The sequence below is a fragment of the Bos taurus genome, chromosome 1, assembly GCF_002263795.3.
Source record: "Bos taurus isolate L1 Dominette 01449 registration number 42190680 breed Hereford chromosome 1, ARS-UCD2.0, whole genome shotgun sequence".
Classification (NCBI taxonomy): domain Eukaryota; kingdom Metazoa; phylum Chordata; class Mammalia; order Artiodactyla; family Bovidae; genus Bos; species Bos taurus.
The window spans coordinates 136,271,432-136,288,841 of NC_037328.1; the positions used below are offsets into that span (position 1 = coordinate 136,271,432).

Here is a 17,410-nt window from a genome sequence, read left to right on the forward strand (position 1 = left end):
GGAAAGGTCATCAGGAGACAGTAACCAGGAACATCACCCCTGTGATAGCATCTCTCAATTGCCCATTTACTGAGCCAATTCTCCTGCCCTGCATGCTTGAGACACTCAGTGCTCATGACCCTGCTGAAAGAGGGATGTGGTATCTCTCCTCTCCTTCCATACACACACACACTTGGGGCTGGCTGTTCAAAGTCTCAACAAAAACTCTTCATGCATGGTTGAATTATTCTCCTAGTGACTCTTTGGCATTTTTAATTATCTATTAAAAATGCATCATTTTTGTGATGTTAAAAAAAAAGAACAAAATTTTCCTTCCTTTGTCCAACTTACTTTGCATCTAACCAGTCTCTAAGATACACGAGGCACAACAGAGAGAAATGTGGAAGGCAGAACTTCTGTTTTTTGTGTTTGTTTTAATCTATAAATAAAGGAAGTTGACTAAGGCTCACAGGACTGTCAAAAGGATTAAAGGAGATAACCCATTTGAAAATGACTGCTCCAGTACTTGACATATGGCATGTAGAATCTGCTCCCCAAAATGGGTTAATCTATTCAGTCTAAGAAGACTAATCCCTTAAAAAGCCCATCTCACTACCTCCAGTGCTGGCACTGACCGGTCTTCCAATAGACTCCTGCTGCCTGAGGATGGGCTAATCATTCATTTAAGAACTAAGAGGGGCTTATTTACTCAACTCACCTGCACCTAGAGGGATACACTTGAGTCCTCAATCTAGTTGATGGCTCAGATCCTTCAGTTCAGATGCTCAGTCGTATACAACTCCTTGCGAACTCCATGAATTGCAGCACGCCAGGCCTCCCTGTCCAGCACCAACTCCCGGAGCTTACCCAAACTCACGTCCATCGAGTCAGTGATGCCATCTAGTCATCTCATCCTCTGTCATCCCCTTCTCCTCCTGCCCTCAATCCCTCTCAGCATCAGAGTCTTTTCCAATGAGTCAACTCTTTGCATGAGGTGGCCAAAGTACTGGACTTTCAGCTTTAGCATCATTCCTTCCAATGAACACCTAGGACTGATCTCCTTCAGAATGGACAGGTTGGATCTCCTTGCAGTCCAAGGGACTCTCAAGAGTCTTCTCCAACACCACAGTTCAAAAGCATCAATTCTTCGGTGCTCAGTTTTCTTCACAGTTCAACTCTCACATCCATACATGACCACTGGAAAAACCATAGCCTTGACTAGATGGACCTTTGTTGGCAAAGTAATGTCTCTGCTTTTCAATGTGCTGTCTAGGTTGGTCATAACTTTCCTTCCAAGGAGTAAGCGTCTTTTAATTTCATGGCTGCAATCACCATCTGCAGTGATTTTGGAGCCCAAAAAAATAAAGTCTGACACTGTTTCCACTGTTTCCTCCTCTATTTTCATGAAGTGATGGGACCAGATGCCATGATCTTAGTTTTCTGAATGTTAAGCTTTAAGTGAACTTTTTTACTCTCCTCTTTCACTTTCATCAAGAGGCTTTTAAGTTCCTCTTCACTTTCTGCCATTAGGGTGGTGTCATCTGCATATGTGAGGTTATTGATATTTCTCCTGGCAATCTTGATTCCAGCTTGTGCTTCTTCCAGGCCAGCGTTTCTCATGATGTACTCTGCATATAAGTTAAATAAGCAGGGTGATAATATACAGCCTTGACGTATTCCTTTTCCTATTTGGAACCCGTCTGTTGTTCCATGTCCAGTTCTAACTGTTGCTTCTTGATCTGCATATAGGTTTCTCAAGAGACAGGTCAGGTGGTCTGGTATTCCTATCTCTTCCAGAATTTTCCACAGTTTATTGTGATCCACACAGTCAAAGGCTTTGGCATAGTCAATAAAGCAGAAATAGATGTTTTTCTGGAACTCTCTTGCTTTTACGATGATCCAGAGGATGTTGGCAATTTGATGTCTGATTCCTCTGCCTTTTCTAAAACTAGCTTGAACATCTGGAAGTTCACGGTTCATGTATTGCTGAAGCCTGGCTTGGAGAATTTTGAGCATTACTTTACTAGCGTGTGAGATGAGTGCAATTGTGTGGTAGTTTGAGCATTCTATCCTTAGGACTAGTGATATCCTTAGGGCTTGGGATATTTTATCATGCAGAAAAAGTGCAATATTAAGTGGTGCTGTCTTAGGCACTATCCAAAAGTCCTCCTCAAGATTTAAAAGTACTCTTGGGAACTTTTCTGGTGATCCAGTGGCTAAGCCTCCATGTTGTCAATGCAGCGGGCTTGGGTTCAATCCCTGGCCAGGGAACTATGATGAAAAGGACATCTTTTTTTTTAGTGTTAGTTCTAGAAGGTCTTTTAGGTCATCATAGAATCATTCAACTTCAGCTTCTTCAGCATTAGTGGTTGGGGCATAGACTTGGATTGCTGTGATACTGAATGGTTTGCCTGGGAAACGAACAGAGATCATTCTGTCATTTTTGAGATTGCGCTCATTTTGGATTCTTTTGTTGACTATGAGGGCTACTCCAATTCTTCTAAGGGATTCTTGACACAATAGTAGATGTAATGGTCATTGCCCATTAAACTAAATTCGCCCATTCCAGTCCATTTTAGTTCACCAATTCCTAAAATGTCGATGTTCATTCTTGCCATCCCCTGTTTGACTGCTTCCAATTAACCTAGATTCATGGACCAAACATTCCAGGTTCCTATGCAACATTGTTCTTTACAGCATCGGACTTTACTTCCATCACCAGTCACATCCACAACTGGGCATTGTTTTTGCTTTGGCTCCATCTCTTCATTCTTTTCGGAGTTATTTCTCCACTCTTCTCCAGTAGCATATTGGTCAGCTACCAACCTGAGAGTTCACCTTCCAGTGTCATATCTTTTTGCCTTTTCATACTGTTCATGGGGTTCTCAACGTTATAGGTACTCAATATACTTTTATACTGTTCATGGAGTTCTCAATACTACAGGTACTCAAGTAATATTAAAGATGAGTGATACACAGTCTAATCAGCGTGCTAAAAAACTATGCTGCAGTAACAACCCCGATTCTTACTACTTTAACATGGCAGGAACATACTTCTTGCTCATGCTCTTGCCCATGCTCTATGCTCAACATTAGTTGTCTGGGGGCTCTGCTCATCATAGCCGCCCAAGGGACTGTAGGTTGATTTAAGACCCAATGATGCTTCCACAATCACAGTGAAAGAACAAGAAGGGAGAAAGCAGTGAATCACACACAGGCTGTTAAAACTTCAACCTGAAAGTAACAAATGTCCACCTGATCGGCCAGAGTAGGTCACACGGCCCTACCTAACTTCATAGGTGGCGAGGCTGTACAATTCTATCATATGTCTGAAAAGCACTAAGCTGGACACTTCCAGTGAACATTACTGACTGCTATTACCGAATGACAAGCTTATTATTGAAGAACTTTGCAAAGTTCTTCCACATTCATTACCTCATTTGATTTTTACTCAAGTCTTACGGGGGCTTCCCAGGTGGCACTAGTGGTAAAGAACTTGCCTGTCAATACAGGTGTGACTCCTGGGCCAGGAAGATTCCCTGGTGGAGGGCATGGCAACCCACTCCAGTAATTTTGACTGGAGAATCCCATGGACAGGGGAGCCTGGCGGGCTACAGTCTATAGGGTTGCAAAGAGTGGGACACGACTGAAGCGACTTAGCATACACATGCACGGCACCTTTACAGTGTGGGTTCTACCAGCATTCTTTTTTTACAAATGAAATAACTAAAGCTCGCAGAGATTAAAACTTATTTAAATCGCACAGATAGTAAATCAAACAGTTTGGAACTCCAAATCTTAATCTTTTAGTTAGAAAACTACTATGGTACAATCTCTGCACCCATAATAAGCAGTGCATTCCAATTTGCCATTTATTTGCACTATTTATTCATTACATTATTGGACATTACTCTTCCCTTCATGTATATTATACATGTACCAGATCGCTAAATTTATGTTTTCTGAGAACATATTGTCATATACTCTGTGTTCTTCACAGAATCTTACCACATCTTATCTCATCTTGTCTCACTTTATAAAAGGCAGTATATTTCTAAGTTTGTCTTGGTTAATTTGTAATAGAATCACTATTTTCTGAACACCGAGGCCATGCTTTGGGCATTAGAGAAGAAAGATGCCAACTAGATAAATTAAATCAAGAACTTCATTGTTAGGGAGAACTTAAGTCTGCTCAATTCAGAGATGTCCTCCAGATGCTACCTGCCTTTACAGGTACAGGTTTCATAGGGATGAAACTTGACATGCACGTGCTTCCCATTTTCATCACATCAAATCACACCACATGCTCCTGACAGTGCATCACTCTTAGAGCAGTCTCCACAGATTTGCACAGACTTGTTTACCTTTATTTTGATACTGAAAACTCCTCTCTTTGTGAATTCACTAGGAGCCATTTTGCTGTCATAATGCCATTTCCATGGATACTCATAGGCAGAATGTGTCCTGAAACACTGGAATGAATGCCGTGCTCCTGCAAATGGGGTAAGATTGGAAGACTCAAAAACCAACTGCCTGATTAGAACCCGGGTCTGAATAACAAGCAGAGGTGCTAATATTGAAAGCAATTCTCCATTAGCTTATCTAATGTGCCTTAATATAACCACAGAAGGAACTGCCCTAGGACACGGTTTCCTCAATTTCCTTGTTTGTGGGAAATAATGGTACTTACTTCATAGGGTTCCTGTGGGATTAAATGAGGTAATGCAACAAACATTTAGAACAAGCTTAATGCATAGTAGTTTCTCACTAAATGTCTCACTTATTGCAGTACTTGCCTTTGAATTTTGCCAAATGCTTCCACTTGAGCCAGTTGGGCTCAGATATTAACGTATAAGAAAATTTTAGGGCTGGAAGGAACTTTGGAATCCATCTGGTCCAGAGAAACTGAAGAGATCTGTCCAGGATCACAGAATTTATGGTGGAGCCAAAATAGGATCTGGGTCTCTTGACTGTAATTTTACATTTAGGAGGATTGTCTTATTTAGAACAGTGTTTGACACAGTAAAGAAGCTGTCTATTTGATTTTACATGAACCAAAGTTGATTTACTTTGGTTAGTTTTCATTTCTTCTGAAAAGTCCATTTATTTAATAAGTACATAGAACACAATCAATCCCTATCACTGTTAAATTGTGTCCTAAGAACAAAAGGAAACTAACCCAAATATTAAGTCAAAGCTCTTTCCAGCCTAGGGCTAGGACTCCAGTCTGAAATTAGTTCTATTTTGCTCACCAGTTTAATGATATTGTCAGTTGTTTTTTAATTAAGTTGCCCTTAACTGCTACACTGCATGGATTTTAAAAGCTAACAGAAGTGCTTGCTGTGCTTCAATACACTTTAAAGTGAAATAATTTGAATTGGCTCTCTTTTAAAAGGCTTAGATAAGGGCATTTCAGAAAACAACTTAAAAGTATTTTTCCAGGTAATGAGTCTGGAAATGTCTGCAAGTTTCCAGGCTTTCCAGACTTGATAGTTAAATTCCAATTCCTCCAAAGTAAGTCACTGAAATTTCTTTATTTCTGTGAAATAGAAATCATGACCTTTGTAACCCAGGGGAGAGAGAGTGGAGCCATGCGACAAAGCCATTACCCAAATAAATGGTGGCAATTTCCAAAACAACTATAAAGATGGGTGTCCTCTATTTTTTCTTTTCAGAATCAAATCAGTTTTCAATAGAGAACAGATGTGCCATTATAGCTTCTCCTTTGCCCTTTTGAAGGTTCACTTGGGATACCTCTTGGCCAAAACAGATTAAGTGACGTCAGCATGTTGCTATTACATTGGGAAGCCAAAAAGAGATATTGTCTCTTTCTAGGGTAAGAACCTGGTTGAAGCAGTAATGTGAATTCCCAGCAAACCAGCTGTTTGCACAAGAATATGCTATTGTTGTTCCTCAGCAACCAATGTTATTCTTCAAAGGGACAATGAATGGAGAATTATTTTGTTCTGTCTCTTGTATCTGGAGTATGACTTGAACAAACCTCTAATTAAAATGAACACTCTACTGGTATCTTGGAAGGACTCAGGCAACTGACCAAGTTTGCCCATGGAGTTGAGAAGTCAGATATGGTTTTGATCAATGGAAGTCTCCAATAACCAAATAAATGCCCCTTCACTCTCTTTCTTCCATTCACCTGTATATGAATAATTGTGTCTGTTCTACTCTTGTTGGCATCTACCATGTCATTCAACATTCCATTCTCTTACCCAGTCTCATGTTCTACTCTGGCACTAGCACTAAAAGAGGTAACATGCATGAGGCAACCAATATACCACTGAATGGTTAAACAAACAAACAAAATGAGATAATAACACAAAATTTTAAAAATTACTTTATTTTAATTGGAGGATAATTACAATATTATGATGGCTTTTGCCATACATCGATATGAATCAGCCATAGGTGCACATGTATCCCCCCATCCTGAACACCCTTCTCACCTCCCTCCCCACCCTATCCCTCTGGGTTGTCCCAGAGCACTGGCTTTGGGTGCCCTGTTTCATGCATTGAACTTGCACTGGTCATCTATTTTACCTATGGTAATATACATGTTTCGATGCTATTCTCTCAAATCATCCCACCCCGCCTTCTCCCATGGAGTCCATAAGTCTGCTCTTTACATCTGTGTCTCTTCTGCTGCCTTGCATATAGGATCATGATTACCATCTTTCTAAATTCCATATATATGTGTTAATATACAGTATTTGTGTTTCTCTTTCTGACTTACTTCACTCTGTACAATAGTCTCCAGTTTCATCCACCTCATTAGAACTCACCAAATGTGTTCCTTCTTATAGTTGAATAATATTCCATTGTGTATATGTACCACAACTTCTTTATCCATTCATCTGCTGATGGACATCTAGGTTGCTTCCATGTCCTAGCTATTGTAAACAGTGCTGCAATGAACATTGGGGTGCATGTGTCTCTTTCAATTCTGGCTTCCTCTGTGTGCATGCCCAGCAGTGGGATTGCTGGGTCATATGGCAGTTTTATTTGCAGTTTTTTAAGGAGAGTCGGGCACGACTGAGCAACTTCACTTTCACTTTTCACTTTCACGCACTGGAGAAGGAAATGGCAACCCACTCCAGTGTTCTTGCCCGGAGAATTCCACAGACGGGGGAGCCTGGTGGGCTGCCGTCTATGGGGTCGCACAGAGTCAGACATGACTGAAGTGACTTAGCAGCAGCAGCAGCAAGGAATCACCACACTGTCTTCCACAGTGGCTCTACCAGTTTGTATTTCCACCAACAGTGTAAGAGGGCTCCCTTTTCTCCAGACCCTCTCCAGAAATTATTATCTGTAGACTTTTTGATGGCAGCCATTCTGACCAAAGTGAGATGATACCTCATTCTGGTTTTGATTTGCATTTTTCTAATAATGGGTGATGTTGAGCATCTTTTCATGTGTTTATTAGCCATCTGTATGTCTTCTTTGGAGAACTATCTGTTTAGTTCTTTTGCCCCCTTTTTGACTGCATTGTTCATTTTTCTGGTATTGAGTTGTATGAGCTGCTTGTATATTTTGGAGATTCTTTGTCAGTTGTTTCATTTGCTATTATTTTCTCCCATTCTGAAGGCTGCCTTTTCACCTTGCTTATAGTTTCCTTCATTGTGCAAAAGCTTTTAAGTTTAATTAGGTCCCATTTTTTAATTTTTGTTTTTATTTCCCTTACTCTGGGAGGTGGATCATAGAGGATCTTGCTGTGATTTATGTCAGAGTGTTCTGCTTATGTTTTCCTCTAAGAGTTTTACAGTTTCTGGTGTTACATTTAGATCTTTAATCCATTTTGAGGTTATTTTTGTGTATGGTGTTAGAAAGTGTTCTAGTTTCATTCTTTTACATGTGGTTGAACAGTTTTCTCAGAAACACTTGTTAAAGAGATTGTCTTTTCTCCATTGCATATTTTTGCCTCCTCTGTCAAAGACAAGGTGTCCACAGGCGTGTGGATTTATCTCTGGGCTTTCTATTTTGAATAACAGAAAATTTAATGACAATCTGCAATTAAAAATATTTAGGAACTGCTATATAGTCACTCTATTGCTATTTAAACATAAAACACAAAAGATTTGGCACTTACTTCATTAAAGTAGCTCAAACTATAAGACTAGTTTTACTGCAGTACAATAGGCTCTTTGTTACCGTTATTTATTTCACTGCTTAAAATCCTGGGCTTAATAATGTCTATGATCCTCCCCTACCCCAAGTGTCCAGCAGATTCTTCTTGGAATATAAGTGACAAGTGATATAATATGAAGATCATACAGATGTATGATATTCACAGGTAGATTATAATTTGATTTCCATGGTGGTTTTCCCACTGAATATATCTTGAGTGAATTTTGGAAAGTCTTCCCAGTAATCTGGTCCAGATTCATTATTTCTCATTTATTAATGAACCTAACAAGTATTTATTGAGCATCTTGGCATCAGCAACTGAGGTAGGCACCGGGGGATGTGGACAAGATAAACAAGTTCCCTGCCAAGTGCTAATGACAGAGGAGGGTCCATGCTAAAGGAGCACCCAGAAGGTTCACTTATCCAGACCCAGAGTGGGTTCAGGAAAGAATTCTTGGAAGTAATGGTGATAAAACAGAAGAGCTAAAGAAGCAGTAGAAAAGTGTTCTGGGAAGAGGGAGTATCAGGTATACAGGTTAGGAAGAGAGAGAACACGGCAAATGAAAGAAAAAGAAGAAAAATTCACTGTTGATACAGTTGAGTTGGGATAATGAGGTCAAGAGAGGTAAATTGGGACCAGATTATGAAAGGCTGTAGAAGCCAAATGAAGGTGTTTGATTTTAAGAATATGTGTCTGTATGTAGCCTTCAGCCTTTCCTCAAACACAATGCCACTCGACCCTCCCTGCCCAGCTATTTTTTTTCCATTAAAATTTTTTTTGTCAGGACTTCATTTCTTGTTTCATTTCAGTTTTCTTTTTCTTCCATTTTTATTGATATATAATTGACATGCATCCTAAGTCACTTCAGTGTGTCCAATCCTTTGTGACCCCATGGAGGAGCCCACCAGGCTCCACTGTCCATGGAATTTTCTAGGCAAGAATGCTAGACTGGGTGGCCATTTCTTTCTCCAGGGGATCTTCCAGACCCAGGGAGTGATTGAACCTTGTCTCTTATGTCTCCTGCATTGGCAAGAGGGTTCTTTACTGCTAGTGCTACCTACAGCACTGTATAAGTTTAAGATGTACAGTATAACAATTTGATTTAATATACCATGAAATGATTAGCACTTAAGTTTAGTGAACATTCATCATCTAATATAGATAAAAATTAAATTGAAAAAACTTTCCTTATGGTAAGAACTCAGATTCACTCTCGTAACAACTTTCATGTGTAATACATAACTGTTAATTATATTTATCATGTTGTACATTACATCCGTAGTACCACCCCACTTTATAAACTATTATAGACATTTTATAACCACTGAATGAACTTTTTTGATAAAAAAATAACATCTTTGTTAAAATGGAAAAGCTATTAGTTGATCATGTTCTTGATCTAGAAGGGAATTTAAAGATCATACATTCTAACTCTTCTCACTTTTTAGACAGAAAAACCAAGATTAACAAAAGTGAACTGTGTCATCTGAGGGTCTGTAGGTGCTGAAGGGTGAGCAAGGCCTAAAACTCAAGTTCCTATTGGACATTCCTCTACACAATATCAGATGTGAAGTCTATCTGACTGATTTAGACATATTTTATTACTATATAAGCTGGGTTAAATGAATTTTTTTTAACCCTACCAGTACCTTTGAAAGCTGAGGAGCTTTCTTGAATGATCTTCATTAGGAATGTAATACTCTAAGAAATATGATGGTGAAGCCCTGCCCTGTTAATAATGTAGATTCATATTTTGAATGCATGGAAGACCTTTAAATGAAGCCTCAGGTCTCTGTCCAGTGTTAGGATCATCTCATTAGAAGCATAATCATATGACACAAGCAGTACCTTCATGGAAGATAAAACAAACAAAAACAACAAATGCCCCTAGGAACAAAAGGACAGAACTGTCAATTCAGAAAAACCAGACTCTGGCTCCAAAGTTATCCTATGCATTTCCCAAATGCCCAGAGAAAAACAGCTATTTATTACAAACTTAAATTACTGCTTTTAAAGATGCCCTGAAAACAAAAGCAGTAGCCATAAACTTTTCAGGCAATGTATGCCCCACAAGCACAACTTAATTACAGAACATGAGGCTGAGTTTTCTATCTTGGGGAAACATTTGGCTAGGAATTCAAATAGACCAGGTCATGGCTTCTGCTCATCTTAAATTAAAAGACCCTGAATATTTTTAAAATTAGGAAAACATAGGCAAATGTTAGCTTCTGTGCTTTTTTTTTTTTTTTTCTGTAGTGAAATAACACATATAAACTGTGGCCTGTATCCTTCCAAGACCCAGTTCTTGAGGACATTGTTCTACAGTTTATTCTATGAGCATAGTTGAGAAAACTGAGCCCCGTTTGTTTAAAAATATCTTCAAAGAGCCGACCTAATGCTCAAAGAGAAGCATGGCTAACAAATATCTTTTTAAAAAAAGGTAACAAACCAGCCTACACTGGATATTTATTGAGTGTATTTCAATAATCTTTCAGTTTTCTCAGTTTCTGTTCATTTATTTATCCATTCATTAAAGAAATTTTAAGAAAATATAACCTTCTCTTGGAACCAAGGAGGTTACAAAAAGTTAATTTTTATAGAGTTTATATAAAAATGGAGGCAACATACATATTTGAAAAGAACAGAATTCCTAATTAAGATATATTAGTGAACTGTGGCCCTGTGAAGTCTGTAAATGCAGGTGCTGAAGATATGTAAAACAAGAAAAATATAGGAGAAAAATTTTTAAACTTTTAATTTTGAAATAATTTTAGATTTACAAAACAGCTGCAAAGATAGCACTGAGTTCCTGTATACCTTTCACCCAAATTCCCCTAATGTTAATGTCTTATGCAACCATGGTACAATTATAAACTAAGCAATTAAAATTGGAAAAATATTACTGACTAAACTCCCCAAATGGCAACCCACTCCAGTATTCTTGCCTGGAAAATCCCATGGATGGAGAAGCCTGCTAGGCTATAGTCCATGGAGTCGCAAAGAGTCGGACACGACTGAAGTGATTAAGCATGCATGCACGCAAACTACAACGTCATTTGAATTTACTCATTTTTTTCCCACTAATGTCTTTGAAGGAGTTCTGGACATGGGACTCCAAAATATGCCACTTTGGCATATTGATTATTATGAACTAAAGGCACTTGAGAAGGAGCAGATTCAGGAAGAGCTCTCTGACCTCTCCTTTTGTACCCCCAAACAGGTCATAAAATTTCTCATGAGAAAGGTGATCCTCTGTACCAGGAAGAAAAGAACATCCTGGTTTCCCAGAGACTGGGAATTAATGTTGAAGTGGATCTGTACAAACAAACTTACTCTAATGATGTGATATTATATTCCACTGGTTTCCCTCCTACTCCGTTTATGTCCTATTGCCTTCCCCATAATGTGTTGCCCCTAGCCCAAACCCTTTTGCCATTTCTTCACAAATCTATCATTTCTTGGTCTAAAATATAAAAGCTTCCTGCTTTGGTCACTTCCTCAAGGTCTTCATTCTCTTTTGAATGCCCCCATGTACAGGCAGAAATTTAGTAAAGGGTGTATGCTTTTTCTTCTGCTAATAGTCTTAGGTCAGTGTTGTTCTTAAGCCCAGATGGAGATCCTAAAGGAGAATTCCGCCCCCCCACCCCATATCCCTTTTCTGTTCCTGCCTCCAACTCAGGATCCCACATTTCATTTAGTTGTCACCTCCTTAGTTCCTTCCTTCCATTACAGTTTCTCAGTCTTTCCTAGCCTTTACTTTTTCATGACCTTGATACTTCAGAAAAGTACTGGTCAGGTATTTTGTCGAATCCTCCTTGATTTGGGCCTGTGAATTTCAGGGAAGAATACCACAGATGTGAAGCATTCTTTTCATCACATCAAATCAGGGTGTACCTGATGTCAAGGCAACTTTTTCCTGGTGGTGTTCACCTAGATCACCTGGTTGAGGTGGTGTCTGCCAGGCTTAGACACTGGAAAATTAGTAATGTTCCTTTTCGACTCTCTACTAGTGAGATGTGAGTCACTAAGCTCTGCCTCCTCTAGGGGAGAGGATTCAAGTTTCATTTGTTGGAGGAAGAAGTCTCAAACGACTTGTCAACTTATATTAAAACCACTACAGTAATAACTATTTTGCGAGAGATACTTTGAATCTATGCCAAATATTCTCTCAAGGTTTTGCCTAAATTTAGTATTCACTGATAAATCCTGCCTACAGCAATTTATTGTGGTATTTGAATCACAATTTTCTATTTCTCTCTATATTTTTTAAATTTAATACCTAGAATTCTTTCAGAAAAAATACTTATCCCCTCTCCCTATTTATTTATATTAGTATGGTATCATTGATATTTGCTAAAATTGCTTCAGCACTGACCTTTGGAGCTTCTTTTAGATATATCTAATCATGTATCTTTTTAACATGGCCTCTTTTTTTTTTTTTTTTTCTTGAACATTTACTTACTTTTTGGCATTATAGGATACTCCAGATTCATCTGGTATTTTCCTCTATCGGCCCAAGATTCAGCCATTTCCCAAAGTGGTACTGGTTCATTTTACTAGAAAATGGTATTTAGCAACCAAGATCTGGGCATTATGTGTTAGCAATGAGGTATGCTCATTGCTATAGGAGTATTACTGTCCCTAGGGCCTCTCAGGGATTAGAACTAGAAAATATACACATGTACACACAGATAAGGGGCTTCCCAGGTGGTGCAGTGTTAAAGAACCCACCTGCCAATGCAGGAGATGCAAGAGAGGCAGGTTCAATCCCTGGGTCAGGAAGATCCCCTGGAATAGGAAATGGCAACCTACTCCGGTATTCTTGCCTAGAAAATTCCATGGACAGAGGAGCCTACAGACCAAGGGGTTGCAAAGAGTTAGACATGACTGAGAAACTGAGCGTGGATGCATGCTACATAGATAACTCAATTTCCATGTACACATTAAAATAAACATGAGTTCATATTGTTACATCCAGCTTTAATCCAACAACAGTGGATTCATTCAAACACTCACAGCAGAGGGTATTCTAATCAGAGAAAGGTTTCAGTCAAAGAAAGATCTCAAAATAGGTGAGTCTCAAGCCAGGCTGAGAGGTGAAAACACTGAAATGTCTACTGAGTTTCTTTGAATAAAATCTTCTAAGCAGGTGGTAGTAGATTATACTGAGGACATTTTATAGATCAGAAAATGAGGCATCAGAGAAGTCAAGAACTTGGCCAGTATCTAACATACTGGTAAGAGATAAGCCTTCCCCTCCCTGTGGATGTTCATAACTGGGAGCATATCAAATGGAGGAAGGAACACTAAAGGCTGGGAAATACGAGTGTGGGCAGACAGGAACACCCACTGGGCTGGCAGGGCACCAATCTGGCTGAGGTAGAGCATGGAGTCTCTACTCCTAGCTCAGTGTAGCACAGGATCTACCCGGGGCTGAAGGGAATTCCAAACCTAAACCCCACTTCTGCTTCTCTCTGTAGCCCTGTTTCCTCATCAGGAAAGCAATTTACAACATCTTTTTACAATACCAAGCAATAATAAAAGGCAAAGGAATGAAAATATCAGTGTAAACTCTTCTGCGTCATAAATGATTTTGCTTCTGGAGCTGTCCTGATGATAAAATAATGCAATTGAAAATGGCTTTTATAAACACAAGGTATTACTTTATAACAGGTCTAGATGAATATAACATACTTTAATATTACAGGAAGTGTTAATTGAATATATTAGTCTATAAAATTTGGAAACAAATTCAAAAGATCTCATTGAAAAAAATGACTAAAGCAAGATATGTTTCTAGTTGTTGTTTCTGTTGTTCAGTCACTCAATTGTGTCCAACTCTTTGCGACTCCATGGACTGCAGCATGCCAGGCTTTCCTGTCCTTCACTATCTCCTGGAATTTGCTCAAACTCATGTACATTGAATCCATGAGCCATCCAACCATCTCATCCTCTGTCATCATACTCTCCTCCTTCCTTCAATCTTTCCCAGCATCAGAGTCATTTCCAATGGGTCAGCTCTTTGCAACAGGTAGCAAAAGTGCTGAAGCTTCAGCTTCAGCATCAGTCCTTTCAATGAATATTTTGGGTTGATTTCCTTCAGGATTGACTGGTTTGCTATCTTTTCTGTCTAAGGGACTCTCAAGAGTCTTCTCCAGAACCACAGTTCAAAAACATCACTTCTTCGGCACTCAGCCTTCTTTAAGGTCCAGCTCTCACATCCATACATGACTACTGGAAAAACCATTTCACTACAGCCTTCATTATACAAGCCTTTGTCAGCAAAGTGATGTATCTGCTTTTTAATACACTGTCTAGGTTTGTCAAAGATTTTCTTCCAAGGAGCAAGCATCTTTTAATTTCATGGCTGCAGTCACCATCTGCAGTGATTTTGGAGCCCAAGAAAATAAATTCTGTTACTGTTTCCATTGTTTCCCCATCTATTTGCCATGAAGTGATAGGACCATATGCTATGGTCTTAGTTTTTTGAATGTTGAGTTTTAAGCCAGCTTTTTCATCTTTCACCTTCATCAAGAAGCTCTTTAGTTCTTCTTGGCTTTCTGCCATAAGGGTGGTGTTACCTGCATATCTGAGGTTATTGATATTTCTCTAAGCAATCTTGATTCCAGCTTGAGCTTCATTCAGCCCAGCATTTTGCATGATGTACTCTGCATATAAGTTAAATAAGCATGTGACAATATATAGCCTTGAAATAATCCTTTCCCAATTTGGAACCAGTCCGTTGTTGCATTCCCAGTTCTAACTGTTGCTTCTTGATCTGCATACAGGCTTCTCAGGAGACAGGTGAGGTGTTCTGGTCTTCCCATCTCTTTAAGAATTTTTCAGTTTTTTGTGATCCACACAGTCAAAGCCTTTAGTCAACACTTTTGGATTTCCAACAGGCCAGAGACTATGGGCACAAGTGCCATATACTTTTTTATTCTATCTATATAGTTTTTCGCTATCTCTGTCACACTATGGCAAGTTATTAGCTTGGGTAGAGAAGGGAGTGTAGTGTGGAATAAAAGCACAGAACCTGAAGCCAGGTCAGTTTTATTCAATTCCCATTTATTCATCTTACTATTGATATTTGTGTAACTTCTTCATGCCTCAGTCCCCTCAAATGTAGTCAAGAAAATGACAACATAATACAACTAGCACTGTTGTGAAAACAAATGAAGTTACATATGTAAAGCACTTAGAAGACTGCCTGGAACATAGTGAAAGCTTAGTGTCAGCTACAAATATATTCCACTAATAATCTTATCAGGTATAGTTCCTAATGAGGGGACATGGGTTATTAGTTCAAAGTACTAGAAATTGTTTTATTATCATATTTAATCACATGAGGAAAGAGGAAAAGTAGCTTCACATTGAGTACATGTAAAATCCATTTCTTAGAACTAACTCCATGACCAGGATGTGGTTTTTAAGGAGCTGCAGGGAAGCATGGAGTATGAGATTGTTTCAGGGCAGCAGCTCCTAACTCAGCCTCCCTCCCTCTACATCCCAACCCATCCCCTCCTCCCTGCCCCCGCCCTCCCCCACCCAAGTAGGGCAGTGTTATCAGTTTCCCAACATGCTCGCCCTTGCTCACCAGCTGCACTTTTCCCCTGCACATGTTATATGCCATCCATCCTTAAATGAATGGCTCCACTTCTGGCTCCCCTTCAACATATTTCCTCATGTCAGTCCATCTTGATCTGTGTTTCTAACTCTTTTCATATGTATGCCAAGAAGCACACCACTCCAAACAGACTTTTTACCACATTATACATGTAGATTAGATGTGTGCACCCAGTTGGATTTCTTGAGAACAGAGCCATGACTTACACAGGCTTCTTTTGAAGACTTCAGCAGTGGTTCTCACCTAGGGACGGTTTTGTCCTCAGGTACCATTTGGTAATATCTGGAGGCATTTTTGGTTACACCGCTAGGAAAGTGAGGTACTACTTGCATCTAATGGGTAGAGACCAGAGATGCCGCAAAACAACCTACAATGCACAGGACAGCCTGACCTCCCTTATAACCAAGTGTTACCCGGTTCAAATTACCTGGTTTCTCACTGTACCACAGATGAGAAACTTTGCCCAACAGTATGCAGGACAGCAGTAAAATAAGAATCATTCCCATTACTTTGCCAACAAAGGTCTGTCTAGTCAAGGCTATGGTTTTTCCAGTAGTCATGTGTGGATGTGAGAGTTGGACTATAAAGAAAGTTGAGCACCGAAGAATTGATGCTTTTGAACTGTGGTGTTGGAGAAGACTCTTGAGAGTCCCTTGGACTGCAAGGAGATCCAACCAGTCCATCCTAAAGGAGATCAGTCCTGGGTGTTCATTGGAAGGACTGATATTGAAGCTGAAGCTCCAATACTTTGGCCAACTGATTCGAAGAGCTGACCCATTTGAAAAGACCCTGATGCTGGGAAAGATTGAGGGCAGGAGGAGAAGGGGACAACAGAGGATGAGATGGTTGGATGGCATCACCGACTCGAAGGACATGGGTTTGGGTGAAGTCCGGGAGTTGGTGATGGACAGGGAGGCCTGGCGTGCTTCGATTCATGGGGTCGCAAAGGGTCAGACACGACTGAGCGACTGAACTGAACTGAACAATTTCATGATTTTTTTCTATAATATCTCAATGAGCTAAGCACTAACTCAACTTCCATTCCAGGGTCATATCCAGTGACATGGGGTTCCTTATAACCAGCAATAATGACCAGGAAAACAAGAGGGAATATTTTGTATTTATATTGTTTGGGCCTTGTGGCTACCTTGGTAGCAGAAGCATGAGTGATTTTTCACAGTGAGAGTTGAACAATGGCAATGACATCTCCTTGGCACTGAAAAGATAACCATATAGGTCAGTCCTTGTCTCTAATCTCTGCTCAGCTACAGCCTCTGAAGTCTTTTATCAGCAGCCTTAGCCCAGATTAGAAACCTGGATATTATCAGCTTGTTCCCTGAGCAGGGTAGGGTCTGAGATTGATATTGTTGCTCTCACCCAGCTATACCTATGGGACTAGAGAGGACTCTAGGGCACCCACATTCCCACTTCATTGCAGTTTTTTCTTACTAACCACCAGACTTGCCCAGTCCCCATGAATGACCTTTAGCTCTAGATTCTTAAGTGAGTTCCAGCTCAACCCTAAAATTTAGGTCCTATCCTTTCCCTCTGACTCTCCGCAGGCTCAGCTATCCAGGAGATGAGCTCTGCTCTCAGTACCTCGGTCACTGAGCATAAGTCTATTTCAACAACAATGGCCCTGTTGGTATCAGAGCTGCTGAAAC

At 39.8% G+C, this 17,410-nt stretch overlaps 1 protein-coding gene across 8 annotated transcripts in view; it reads right to left on the bottom strand.

Moving 5' to 3' along the window:
- TMEM108 (transmembrane protein 108) overlaps positions 1-17,410 on the bottom strand; it is a 387,669-nt gene that overhangs the window by 240,169 nt on the left and 130,090 nt on the right. For 2 of the 8 annotated variants that reach the window (XM_024979451.2, XM_059878205.1), the window contains exon 1: positions 4,344-4,481. The gene's annotated coding sequence lies outside the window, so the exon portion shown is untranslated. 8 annotated transcript variants of the gene reach the window in all.